Source organism: Dasypus novemcinctus, chromosome X (assembly GCF_030445035.2).
Source record: "Dasypus novemcinctus isolate mDasNov1 chromosome X, mDasNov1.1.hap2, whole genome shotgun sequence".
Lineage (NCBI taxonomy): Eukaryota > Metazoa > Chordata > Mammalia > Cingulata > Dasypodidae > Dasypus > Dasypus novemcinctus.
The window spans coordinates 48,451,289-48,466,050 of NC_080704.1; the positions used below are offsets into that span (position 1 = coordinate 48,451,289).

The 14,762-nt window shown below is 36.1% G+C and overlaps 1 long non-coding RNA gene across 1 annotated transcript; it reads left to right on the forward strand.

Annotated features, from left to right (window-relative positions):
• Positions 1 to 388: 388 nt before the first annotated feature.
• LOC131277207 (uncharacterized) lies at positions 389 to 14,451 on the forward strand. Its single transcript, XR_009184372.1, has 2 exons — positions 389 to 554; positions 14,189 to 14,451. It is a non-coding gene; the product is annotated as an uncharacterized lncRNA (long non-coding RNA).
• The last annotated feature ends 311 nt before the right edge of the window (positions 14,452 to 14,762 follow it).

The window sequence follows — 14,762 nt, forward strand, 5'->3', positions numbered from 1 at the left end:
CCTTGCAAGGGACCATGAGCTACTCTCACACTCTTAAATATAATTGTGCCACAACCAGCATATATATCACTGCCCAAAATGAAACTTCAAGATAAGATTAAACAAGAATTTTAAGCCTCAAGGAAACTATTTGTGAACAGTCTAAAAGAGGAATAATGGAAATTTATAAGGTAGGCTGGAAAATGAGATTCAAAGGAATATTATGTTCAAACTATATGTTATGGTTAGAATGTCCCTGAAACTTAGAAGGAAAAAATCATGAAATTAGTAAGCTAGTCCTTAGGAGTTGAAAGATGTGGTAATTATCATGGTTGTGATTAAAGATACAGGTAATTCATTTTAAGTAACAAACCACTGTATTTTTCTTCCTGAAATCTCACAGAAAAGTAATTTCAGTAAGAAGAAAAGCATCAAATTGAAAAAAATGGTTTTTCCATCACATCATAGACCAAATAAAAAAGACTGTAGAACTGATTGCTCTAATTGTGAAGAAATGAATCGGCCAAGAAAAATGAATCCCCCAGAAGCTAATCCAGAAGCAAGCTATAAAATTGGTGGGTATTTTTCTTAATTCCTTTTCATTTGAGAATTCAGAGTCTTTTATTCCTCAGATGATAAAAGAGTACTCAGGAATAACAAATGAACTGCTGTGATGGTGCAGGTAAACATTATTTGGAGGAGGTCTGATAGAATTAGGCTGGTCATTGAAGATGGAAGAGTTGGGGAGTCTTTGTTGTGGGTGTTCTATTTGGCTGTGATAGTGGGAGATGTGTGGTCCATGGTGGGAAAGCCTAGATCTTTCCTAACTGTGGCTCACTGTTGCATGTTAGCAAAACAAGTCACTTTGGAAAACATTGCTACAAGATTCAATACTCTTGTTAAGAATTTCAGGAGTTAGAAACTTCTCATAATGTTGGGTTCAGAGGGATAAAAATTACCATTGGGTGGAAAAAATCTGGTTCTTTCTTGAAGACATATTAAGTTCAAGAGATTATGGGTGCTGCCTTACATGACTTAAATTGATCCTTTTAAAGGTGGGCTGTGTGTTAATTGAGGCCACTCAAAAGGCTAGCTGTGGAGGATATGGCCTCTAATATTTGTTCAAGGTTGTTGCACTCTCCAGCTTCTCCTTGCCTTCTGCTACCTCTCTGACAGCCCCAGTGATTTCCTCAGAGCCCACGCCCTCAAGGGACAGAAAAAAACACTTCAGATGGCATCTTGAATTTTGCTTTTGATTTCTAATTTATTTTAGGAATCTGTTTTTTTTTCATCATGTTATTTGTTTACATAGGAAGCTCCCCAAATAACCAACATCTGGCTAATCAGAATCCTTATTTGCAAGAATTTTTGCTTACAGAAATGGCTGCTAGCTCACCTTGTTCCACCACCAGTCTTAAGTCTCCTTTGTACATTAAAAAAATTCTTGAAGCATAATTTTGGGAAATTTGTGAGTATACAGTTGAAGGAAGCAATGAAACCATACAAAGAGGGTATGCTGTAAATCAGGGATAGGTAGTACTTCTTTCCTGCCATCTTTCCTATCCCTCTGTTCATTTTTACTTTTTTTCCAACTTTGGTTGAAATAAGCAAATAAATTATGTTGGGAGTGCAGGCACTTTGCTGATCTCTAACTCAAACTTCTTCTCTGACCTCTAGATCCATAAATCCAACTGTCCATCCAAGATCTCTACTTGGATAACTCAAAAAAGGCACCTCAAACTCAACATACTCAATACAGAAATCACAATTTATCCCCTATCATCTTCTCTTATTGCTCTTTCAGCCATATCTTCATACAGCTACCTACATTAGCCATTAAATATCTAAATCAATACCTTTAATAGCGTTGCATGGCTCTTAGAATCAAAACTGCCTAAAACAGCTTTCCATGGCTCTTAGACTAAAGACCCAAATCTTTTATAAGCTTACATTATCTGGTCCCTGCTAACATCTCCAGGCTTTTCCAGGATTTTCCAGCAGTGGACACTGAGACAGAGTTTGGGGTATATGATGATTATTAACAAACATCAATATCTATGAAAGGAAAGGAGGAGGAAATAGGGTTGGGCAGAAGAAAAAATTGAACTTCAATATACTTCCTAACCCTGTGAGGAGTTCCAGAATGAGTTTTGCACATCAGAGGTGTCCTAGCTCACATCAAAATGGCCAGGGCTTTATTTGGTGGTTAGCATGACCTTGGGTGTGACCATGGGCAGAGTGGCTCTGTACAGCCCAGACAGATAGTGGAGTAGCTGAGAGCCACAGACTGTCTGCTGAGAGTTGGGGCAGTGAGGCCTTCCCTGGAGGGGATCTGGGTAGTGCCTATCCTCTACCACACCCATTCTCTGTCTTCTCCTGCCATATTGAATCTCTTCAGTTCCTCAATCTTCACAGAACACTTTCCCCCAAGTACCTCTGTATCTGCTATGATTTCTTTTCTTTTTAAGATATCTTTTTAAAAAAGGATATTTAGATTGCATAAATGTTACATAAAAAATGAAGGGGATTCCCATATGCCTCACTCCCTAACCCCTTCATACTTTCCCACATTAACAACATCCTTCATTAGTGTGATACATTTGTTACAATTATGAACACATATTGGAGCGTTGCCACTAAGTGTGATTCGCAATTTACATTATAGTTTAAACTCTCTCCTGCACAATTTTGTAAGTTATGACAAGATATATAATAGCCTGTATCTTTCCTTTTCTCTTTTTTAATTACATCTTCTATATGTATGTCTCATAGTTTGTAATTTGTACTTTTTAGGGAAGTAAATTATTTAGCTAATTATCTATGTAATTATTGTATATTTACTATTTCCCCTACTATACTGTATGCTCCACGAGAGCAGGATTGTGTATAGTTTAGCACCAGAGCCAAATGGGGTGCTCAACATATAATAAATGCTCTGTAAATATTTGTTGACTGCATGATTGAAAAGGCAACATGGGGGCTCTGGAATCCTACAGGCAGAAGTACTGGAAGATGGGAGAAAGGTATAGATGTAAAGATAGAACCACATGCAACTAGTATATAGAGCTTGCTCCTTAACAATAAAGAATATGATGTTTTCCATCCAGAAATTTAAAATATCAATCATTCTACTCTTACAAGCCACATGATTATCATTTTCACAATGTTCTTGAAATGAGCTTATATTTGGGATCAAAGAAGCCATTTTGGGAACAAAATATCAGTTTGGAATTCTTCATTTTTAACACTACGTGGAACTACATGGGAATTTATGCCCAGATTTATGACATAATGACTCTATCAGAAAGTGCAGGCAGAGTGAAAACAAGTGCCATAAATCCAGTATTTGCTGGGCCTAGTTGAGTGTTTCCATGTGGGAAATCTTTTCTGGTATTTCTCAGAAAACAAGTTTTTCTCAAATAAAAAATCCTGAGAAAAATCAGCTGGGAAATCAGGAGAAAAATTATATAATTCCTCTGTAAGAATTAAGGATTAACAATAAAAAAGGATGCTACTGAATTATTGATTCTAAGGAATCGATGGTATCATATGCAAAGCAAGAGCAGGAAACACTGAAATGCTGAATGGGAGGTGAGGGTCAACATTTTCAGGGCAGGAGCACATAGAAGAGAAGTGGTCAGGATCTAATTAGTCAATTTGGCTAGCAACTGTTGCCATCTTCTAAGTTATGTTTGTGGCCTTGTCTGCTGCCAACTGTGAGTCATGCTTGTGAATAAAATAAATATTAGTAAGTTTATATGCACAGTATACTTTACACAAATCCTATGAGTGATGTTCCAAGAAAGAATGTTTTAGAAGCAAAATAAGCCCTTAAATTGACAATTTTGATGAGTGATTCTATGTAGCGGTGGTATCCTTGCTAGGAGATATAAATGTTATTCAAATATTACCCAATAATGTTTGCTGGCATTTTCATTTTAATATTTGCTATTGGCTACAGTTCTTTGTAAATATTACAAAACTCAATGTTTCTTATTTAACAATTTAAAAAAAGAGATCAGTAATAATAAGTAAAGAGTATGAGGAATGTTAGAAGTATTTTAAGACTAACATGATTTTGAGAATTCTTGGGAATTCTGATTTCTCATTTCTGAATCCCAAAGATTAATATCTATTAGGAACTTGGAAGCACTAAACTGGCATGAGCCCCAAGCTCCACCAGACTCACTTAGCTGTAACCTTCCTTCTTAGTTCCCTAAAGAAGGACTCGGGTCTATGGCTAAGTTTCTGCCTTGATTCCTAACATGACTGTGGCTTTTGCCCCTTGTGCAAATCCTCCTAGGTCTAGCCCCTCTACTTCTGGCAGTGGACATTGTGGATATTGCTCATTGTCTCCCACAGGAAGACTGAATTCTTGTACCCCAAATGGGCCACCTTGAAGAATGATGTGCTTGTTTTTCTCTTTTTGTTCTCCCTGGCCCCAGAATCATCCCCCTACACCTTCTCTGCCCTGTTTAGTGTCACAGGACACTGACTCTGGCAACAGTTTCACTAGGACTCCCTTTGGGTTAGGTTTTAGCCCATGAGCCAAATCTAGGCCACTGCCTGGTTTGCAGCTAAAGTTTTTTTTAAAACAATCATGTTTATTTGTTTATGTATTATCTATGACTATTTTCACGCTACAGTGTCAGAGTTGAGTATTTGTAACAGAGAATATATGGCGTGCAAAGCCTAAGTTATTTACTATCTTGCCCTATCTTGCCAACCACTGGTTTAGGATAATGGAAGGCATCAGCATTAAATCAGGCCAGAGCTCCCTACTTCTGTGCAACAGTTCTGTTGGCATCTCTCCTGAACTACAGTTTTCCCTAGGCACCCCCTCCTCCAAAGATCCAGCTTTCTAGACCTGGAGGCCTAAGAATGATAACGACTTCTTGCTGTTAGATTCTGGGTGCCTCGATGTCCTTTGTTCTTATTAAACTCATTTTTTTCCTTTGTTTTTAAATGTTGCATTGAAAATACAGGGAATTCCCATATACCCCACTCTCTCCTCTTCCCACACTTTCCCCCATTAACAAGGTTTTTTTTTTAGTGTGGTACATTTGTTGCAATTGATGAACACATACTGAAACACTGCTACTATTAATAACTATGGTCTATAGTTTATATTATGGCTTACACTGTGCATCGCATAATTTATAGGTTTTGACAAACTCTATAAATGACCTGTATCCGTCATTGCACTATCATGAGAACAATTCCAATGTCCAACTTCCTTAAAATGTCCTCATTTGAACCATCTGGACTGAATTTTCTCAGCCAAGACCCTGACTAATGCAACTTGACTACATGCCTCATCTTGACCATGTACTAGAGTAGATTCCCTTGGCAAGAGACACCTCTCTAGTTTGTCCCACCATAGGCAAGGTCGCAGTACTCACTGCAGAGTTGGTACCTGCAGTCTAGGCTTTGCACCGAAGAACAGCTTATTCCTTTCCACTGTTGAACCATCCTCAAAGCCCCAGCATGCATTATGACTGAGTCTTGTATAAGTGATACAGGAAACTATTGTCTCATACTTTTCTCTAGTGCAATATGGTGGTTTTAGGAATCTCCTTGTGTTAAGGTTTTAGTTCCTTTGCTGATATTGATTCTAAAAGGGAGTTGAAATAGCTTTTTTCTTTTAAGTTTTAAACTGTCATAAGCACAAGTGATTCTCTGCCTAGATGTGCAGGGGTTTGACCGGGGAAGAGATGCCATGACATCACTTCTAAATCTGACCTTTCTAGTATTTATCTGATGAAGGGATTTACAAATCTATTGTCTCACTATGCAAATAATCCATTCCTGCTGACATTTCTTTCTTTGAGAATTACAGAGGAAAAAATTTTCTTCTCTGTTGGCTATAACCCAGGTTGCCCCAAAGATTTCCCAGAAATAAAAATACAATTTTCCCATTTTCAATTAGACTTGCCATCTCAAGTATTAACTCCAGAATTTAAACTTTGTCAAGGACAGTTATGGAAAGGACAATATATATATATACACACACATATATATATATATATATATGTATATATATATTGAGTTCAATAATCTTATTTCCCATCTTCTCTCTCTTGGACTATTTGAAATTCTGTATATAATAATTAATTAAATAAAATGGTACAATTCCATTCAAGGGGGTTATCTATACATTTTAAGGTTATAAGTCCTTTATCTACTATACTGGTTACCATGAAGATAGTAAGTACTAATGCCTGGAAGATAGTAAGTACTAAGCAAAAGCTTAACAACTAATATTTGTTTAGCTCTTTATAGTTTACCAAGCATGTCCTCATGCATTGTCTCATTGACCCTCATAATAACCTTGTGAGGTAAACATTTACTTCTACATTGCAAATGAGGAAATTGAGGCCAAATTATTTGCTCAATATAATATACCTAGTAAGTTTTCATATCCTTAGTAGACTCAAGACTCTCGTGGAGATGTGAAATTTATGGGGGATCAAGGTGGGAGCTCCAACAGGAGGAAATGGGAGCTTGGCAAACTGAATTAGCTGTAGAGGATGGCCCCAGCAAGAATACCTTGACAGGGAGACTCCAGGAGCTGGCAGGTAAAGCAAGCTTGGACTTGCTTCAGACATTCATCAACAACAAAGGAGAGCCTACTCTAGCAGATAAAGCACATCAGGGCTATTCTGGAGTGTTCAGCAAAGAATCCCAGACAGAAGCTCAGTGTCATGGCCTGGGTCAACACAGGAGTCAGGGAAACACCCATTAGTGGTGTTCCACCCATGGGGGTGCTAAGGCTCCTGTTATGTATCCTGACTGTCCCATCAACTGGCTCTATAGGTGGGTACTTTCAATGGCAGGAGCAGTGATGATGAGGGCAAGAGGCATGTGCGGGGGCTAAGCTTGGAGGAGCTGTTCTTGGTCCTTTTACTCTATGGATTATGTACTTTCCACTATACTCACTACCTATCATGTATGGGGCAAGGCAGCAGATAAAGCAAAAGTAAAGAGACAAAGATCAAGAGACCAGCTGGTGTGTCTTCAGTGTATGTATGAGGGAGAGGGAAAGGAATCATCAAGAAAAGCTTCCAGTCTCGAAGCCAAACTCAGCATCTAAATGCAATGCCTTCCCCCCAGTGTGGGACATGACACCCGGGGATGAGCCTCCCTGGCAACGAGGGACCACTATCAACTACCAACTGATGATGCAACTGGAAAATGACCTTATACGGAAGGTTCAATGCGGATCAGCAGAATATCCATGTCTACATAAAATACCATGACTTTAAAATGCTGTTTGACCTAAAGTAAGGGGGAAATGGAAAGGAGAAATGAGTTTATATGGCTACGAGTTTCTAAAAAAGAGTCTGGAGGCTGGCAGAAGGATTGCCCTCATGCACAACTGAGCAGAGTCAGAGAGACAGATAAAGCAGATACAACCCCCAGATATTGGTTCCTTTGAGGGCTAAAGAGACCCATGGGAGTTATGGTCATGGCCGATGGGGTTAACTACCAGGGCAGATGGCCCCTCTTTGGAAATGGTGTTTATGTGTGATGAATCTGGACTCAGATGGGATCTCCCTTCATAAGACTTTCATGCTAATGTGCTGGAGGTGCAGTTAATGTTGGGGTTTAAGATATATTTAGGGGATTTGAATCTCTGGACTGACAATGTGATAGCCAGGTCCTGAGCCTCAACAGACTCCAGCACCTACAATCTGATCTATTGGACTTACCACACTCAGCTAAGATGGAGTTGAAGAAGGACAACCACCACACCATGGAGCCTAGAGTGATTACAACTGAAAATGGGAGGATGGCATCCAGCATCCATGTGGAATCTGAGCCTCCTCTTGACATAGAGGTGCAATGGACACAACCAATCCAATGTCCACATAGAAAGGGTGGCATTGGATTGGGAAAAGTGGACATGGTGGACGATGGGTGTGGGGAGGGGCAGGAAGAGATGAGAGGTGGAGGCGTCTTTGGGACATGGAGCTGCCCTGGATGGTGCTTCAGAGGTAATCACCGGACATTGTAAATCCTCACAGGGCCCACTGGATGGAATGGAGGAGAGTGTGGGCCATGATGTGAACCATTGTCTATGAGGTGCAGAGGTGCCCAAAGATGTACTTACCAAATCCAATGGATGTGTCATGATGATGGGAACGAGTGTTGTTGGGGGGGGGAGAGGGGGGGTGGGGGGGGTGGGGTTGAATGGGACCTCATATATATATTTTTAATGTAATATTATTACAAAGTCAATAAAAAAAAGTTCAAAAAAAAAAAAAGAAAAGCTTCAAGGTACAAGTGATTTTTTAGTTTATTCTCAAAGGATACAGTATATATGGCCCGATATTTTTTGTGACCCTTGATTAGATTAAATTATGACATCAATTGTACTAAAGCCCAATCATTTATTATCATCACCTCCAGTTTTGTCAAATTTCTTCCAGCATCTCTTCGTTTCTCAATATCTATTCTTAATTCCAAAGACCATATGAAGCAAATGTTCCTACCTACCACAGTCCATGGATATAGAAACTCTTTAGAACTGCACCATTCAGTAACCACTAGTCACATGTGATTATTGAATAACTGAAATGCGGCCAGTCTGAATTGAGGCATACCAAAACTATCAAAATACACACTGTGTTTCAAAGATTTAATATGCAAAAATAATGTAAAATCCCATTAATAAGTTTTATCTTGATACATGTTGAAATAATACTCTTTTGGATATATGGTATAAAATAAAATACATTATTAAAATGAATTCCATCAGTTTACTTTTACTTTGTAAATGTGGCTACAGAAAAATTTGAAGTTACACACAAGGCTTTTGTTATATTTTTATTTCTTCTTGAAGAGAAGTGCCAGGTTCCTAAAGAGAGGCTCCCTTTCAGCCTTTGCCAAATGATTCTGTCCCCTGTAGACCAGTTTTAACAAGTCAAATAATGCAGATTTCATAATTGGTAGGAAGGCTGCAAGTCATTTGGAAATTAGGTGATGAAACTGCAATGGGATCATAACTCCTGAATAACAATTTGCTTTTCTGAGCCTTTTTCTAATTCCAAATGGAATAGTCACTGCTCTGTTCTTTCCTCTAGCTAATTTATATCTTATTTTCTTTCTGTCAGAAGTGTCATTTTCTGTGATTGATGAAACCATCTTTGCTAAGTGCAAAAACAAGGCCACCACTTTATTCAAACAGGATTCCCTACAAATATTTTCATTCTCTGGATTGGGAAGAATTCACAAATTTGCTTGGAAACCCTTTTTTAAAAAAAATCACAATGTTTGGTTACTTTCAGAAATTAAAGTCAGGTTTGCAGGAACAAAAAATTTCATTACCCTTACAATATGAAGAAAATCCAGACGCTATCTGGCAGAACAATTTTTCTTTAGTCCTAGGTCATGTCTCTACATGGCCTCTGAACTGGCCATTTTTTGACTCAAGGGTTTTAGGCCATCTTAATAACGGGTTTCTACATGATTAATTAGATTGACTATGCAATAGATTAAATTCACTTAGAAAAGAGTTGATTCAGATTTTTGGGGCAATTTTCACAAGTCTGTAATATTCATGTTATAAACACATGGAAATCCATAACAGCAAATGTTAGAACTAGATAATTAATACACTTTAAATGAAAAGAAACAGACCCTTTCTCTTTAAGAGGCAACTGGGATTAATTATGTGATTGTATTTGCTCCCATGATGTCTTTTTCTTGCTTTACTTTAGTTAAGTTTTTTCATTGTTTTTATTGAATTTATTAAAATATCAATGACTCAGACATATTTATTACTATTTTGTATTATTATTTTAAGTTACTTATAGTAATTTTCACTTTTTTTCCCTCTACCTTTCTGTGGATTTTAACACATGCATAGATTTTTGTAACCACTGTATCTAACAGGTTATAGAACAATTCCAACATTTCTTCCAAATTTTCTCTTGCTATCTCTTTGCAGTCAGAAATGCCCCCTTCCTTGAACCTTGACAACCTCTGATCTGTTCTCTGCCCCTATACTGTTGTCTTTGAGACAATGCCATATGAATGGATTCATGTGGTATGTAACCTTTTGAGAATAGTTTCTTTTACTTAGCATAATGCATTTGAGATTCAATCATTTTTGCATATATCAACAGTTTGTTCCTTTTTACTGTGACCACCACAGTTTGTTTATTCATTTACTTATGAAGGAACAAACTTATTAAGGGACATTTAAGTTGTTTCCAGATTTTGGCAATTACAAAAAATGTTGTATAAACATTCATGTACAGGTTTTTGTGTGAACACAAGTTTCATTTCTCTAAGTTGTAATCTGGTCTGTTCCTCTGGTTATGTGACCCTTTGATTTAAATTCAAAGTTTTTAAGTTTAATTAATTAAATCAATGCCGAGTATTTGATTTGACCATGTCAGTAGGGCGTGCCTCAGGATTGAGTATGGCACTCTCCTTGTATTGCAGTCCTTTGTCTATTTTCTGGGAGCTTTAAGTTAGATGTTTCTGCCAGTTCTTACTGGTTTCTCAATGTCTCCATGGAGGGATGGAAATCTGAAGTTTCTCACTTTGCCATCTTGATTGTCATAGGTTATCCTTAATGACTGATTACGTTGAGTATCATTTCATGTGCTTATTTGTCATCCATCTTCTTCGGTGACCTGTCCAAATCCTTTTCTGATTTTTATAAATTGGACTGATTATTATTGTGGAGTTTTGAGAGTACTAGATGCAAATTTTTGTTGGATATGTGATTTGCAAGTATTTCTCCCATTTTGTAGCTTGTCTTTACATTTACTTTATGGTGTCCTTCACAAAGCAAAATTTCAAATTAAGAAGATGTCCAATTTTTCCATTTTTTAAAATGTATTGTACTTTTGATGTCATATCTAACAAATCTTTGATCCATTTTGAGTTAATTTTACATTCAATGTGAGGTATATGCCAAAGTTCACTATTTTGCATAAAAACCATTTTTCCAGTACAATTAGTTGAAGATGGTTATTTCTCCATTGAATTGCCTTTTTTATCTTTGCCCCAAATCCATTGACTTTATTTGTGTGGTTGATTTATAAACTCACCATGTATTTCAATTGGTCTATGTGTCTGTCCTTTTGGAATTACCATCCTTTCTTGGTTACTGTAGCTCTAGAATATGTCTTTAATATTGGGTAGTGAAAGTCCTTCAACTTTGTTGTTTTTCATAGTTGTTTTAGTTATTCTATTTCCTTTACCTTTCCATGAAAAATTAGAATCAATTTTTCTATATTACAGAGAATCCTGGTGGGATTTTAAATAGGATTGTTTTATATGTAGATCACTTTGGGAGGACTGATATCTTAAATCTGTTGAGTTTGCTAGTCTATGAACAGAGTACATCTCCTCATTTATTTAGGTGTTCTTTGAGTTCTTTCATCAGTGATTTCTAGTTTTCCACATACAGACCCTGTGCCTTTTTGATAGATTTATATCTAAGTATTTCATTTTTAGTGTTATTGGTAAATGGTATTAAAAACTCCAATCCATTGTTCATTTTTGGCATATAGGAAAGCAATTGTATTTTTTATATTAACTTTTTTTTATGCACGCTTGTATACTTGCTTATTATTTCCAGGAAATTTTTTTATAGATTCTTTTTTATTATCTATGTAAATAATCATGCCCTATGCAAACAAGACAGTTTTACTTCCTCCTTTCCGACCTAAGACACCTTTATTTCTTATTCTTGTTGTATTACACTAACTAGAACTTTCATTGGGATGTGGAATGGGAGGGATAAGAGATGACATTTTTGCATTGTCTTGATCTTAGGAGGAAAGTGCCTAATTTCTTATCATTAAGCAAGATGTTAGCTATCAAATTTTTTTGTAGATGCTCTTTATTAAGTTTAAGAAGTTCCCTTAACAAGTGTCCCTGGTTTCCTGAGAGTTTTTATCATGAATGGTTACAGAATTTGTCAAATGCTTTTCCTATGCTAATTGATATAATCATGTGAATTTTCTTTTAGTTTATTGATATAATTGATTACACTGATTTTTAAAAAAAATGAACCAGACTTGCATATCTGGGTTAAATCTCATTGGTCATGTGTATAAAAATTCTAATGCATATAAGTTCTTTTTATACATTGTTAGATTCAATTTGGTAATATTTTATTGAGGAATTTTGTGCTTATGGTCATGAAATGTGTTGGGTTTGTAGTTTTCCTTTCTTGTATGTCTTTATCTGGTTTTGATATTAGGGTAATTCTGGTCTCATAGAATTGATTTGAAGGCGTTCCCTCTGCTTCTATTTTCTGGAAGTGATTGTAGAAAATTGGTATGATTTTTTTCCTTATTGGTAGAATTCTGGCCATGGTGCTCTCTTTTAGAAGCTTATTAATTGTTGATTCCATTTCTTTAATAATGGGGATTCAGATTATCTATTTCTCTTTCTGTGAGTTTTTGTAGTTTGTGTCTTTTGGGGAACTGGTACATTTCATCTTAGTTATCAAATATGTGGGTATAGAATTGTTCATATTGTTCATAGCATTTCTTTATTATTCTTTTCATGTCTGTGGGATTGTTAGTGATTATCTGTCTTTCAATTCTGAAATAGGTAATTTTGTCTTCTCTTTTTTTTTCTTGGTTAGCCTGGCTAGAGTCTAATCTATTTATTGATTTTCTCAAAGAAACAACATTTGGTTTTATTGATTTTCTGTTTCAATTTCATTAATATCTGCTTTAATTTTTATTATTTCTTTCCTTCTGCATGCTTTAGGCTTAAACTGTTCTAGTGTCTTTAGTTTCCTAAAGATGATTCTATGGTTTTAGATCTTTATTCTTTTCTGGTATATGCATTTCATGCTATGCATTTCCATTAATCACTGCTTTTACTTCATCCCATAAATTTTGATAAATTGTACTTTGATTTTTATTAAGTTCTGCAAACAGATCCTGGACATATTTTGTTAAATTTATATATAAATATTTCATTGGGACGGGACTATTGCAAATGGTACTTAAAAAATGTTTGGTTTCCAATTTTCATTGCTAGTATATGGAAAGAAAATTGTTTGAATGATGACCTTGATTCTGCAACCTTGCTAAACTCACTTATTAACTCCAAGAGTTTTTCTTGTAGAGTCTTGGAATTTTTATGTATACATTTATATCATTTGGGAATAGGCAGAATTTTATTTACTATTTTTCAACCTATATGCATTTTACTTCTTTATCATGACTCATTGTAGTTGCTAGCACTTCCAATATGATACTGGAAAGAAGTGATGAGAATGAGGATCCTTGTTTTGATCCTAAGCATAAGATGAGAATGAAGATCCTTGTCTTGATCCCAAGCATAAGGAGAAAGGATTAAGTATAATAATTAGGTTTAGGGTTTATGTGGATGTTTTTTATCAGATTGAACAATTTCCCTTCCATTCCTTTTTTGCTGAGAGAATTTTTTTTTAAATCATGGAATGGATGCTCAATTTTGTTAACTGATTTTTCTGCATATTTTGAAATGATTGTGTTTTTTCTTCATCTGTTAATAAGATGGATTACCTTGATTGATTTTCCAGTATTTAATCGTCCTTCCATTCCTGGGGACAAACTGCATTTGGTTATGATGCATTGTTCTTTTAGCATATTACTGGGTTCAATTCCTAAGATTTTGTTGAAGATTTTTACATCTATGTTCATGAGGGATATTTGTCTGCAGTTTCCTTTTCTTGTATTATCTTTGTCTGGTTTTGATTTAATAGTAATGGTGGCCTTATCAAACGAGTTGAGAGGTATTCCTTCTTTGTCTTAAATGTTTGGCAGAATTATCCAATGAAATCATCTGGCCCTGGATTTCTATATGTTGGAAGATTTTTAACTATGAATTCAATTTCTTTAATGGATATGTGCTATTGAGGTTATTTTTTTGTGTGTGTGAGTATTGGGAGGTTGTGTTTTTCAGGAATTGTTCCATGTCATTTAACTTCACCTATTTATGTACATGGAGTTATTTGTAGAATTCTTTTATTGTCTGTTTAATGTTGTTGGGTCAGTAGTGATATCCCCTCTTTCATTATTTATGTTCATTATATATGTCTTCTACTTTTGTTTGGTCAATCATGATAGTGGTTTATTAATTATAATTTTTTTCTCAGAATAAGCTTTTGATTTCGTTGTTTTTCTCTATTGTTCTTTGTTCTCAATTTTATTAATTTCTTCCTGGGTCTCTTCCCTCTTGCCAGGGTCTTATATAAACTGACATCTGGAAGCAGAAGCATGCAGAAAAAGGGAGCCACCATTTTGATCCTGCCATGTGAGAGAGAGGACTTCAGGTACAATAGAGATCAGCTGCCATTTTGCCTTACCTAATGTGGCATTATGCCACGATCTGCCAGCAGACGATCTTTGGTAAGAAAGTATCTCTTATGGTGCCTTGATTTGGACATTTTAAAGCCTTGGAGCTATAAGCTTTTACCCCTTAATAAATTCCCTTTATAAAAGTCAATATATTTTTGGTATATTGCTTTGTTAGCCCTGTGGCAAACTAAGACAGAAATTGGTAAGTGAGGTATGGGGGTGCTGCTTGCAAGTACCAAAAATGTTGGAATGGTTATATAAATGGGTAAGAGGTAGATTTTGGAGGAATTGTGAGATGCTTGATAGAACAATAAGAGATTGTTGAGAGAAAAATGGACCCTAAAGTTACTACTGATGAGGCCATTGAAATAATAACTGTGACTAGAAGGAAGGCAACCCTTGCTTTACAGTGACAGAAACCTTGGCAAAATTGACTCCTGATGTTAGATGGAAGGCAGA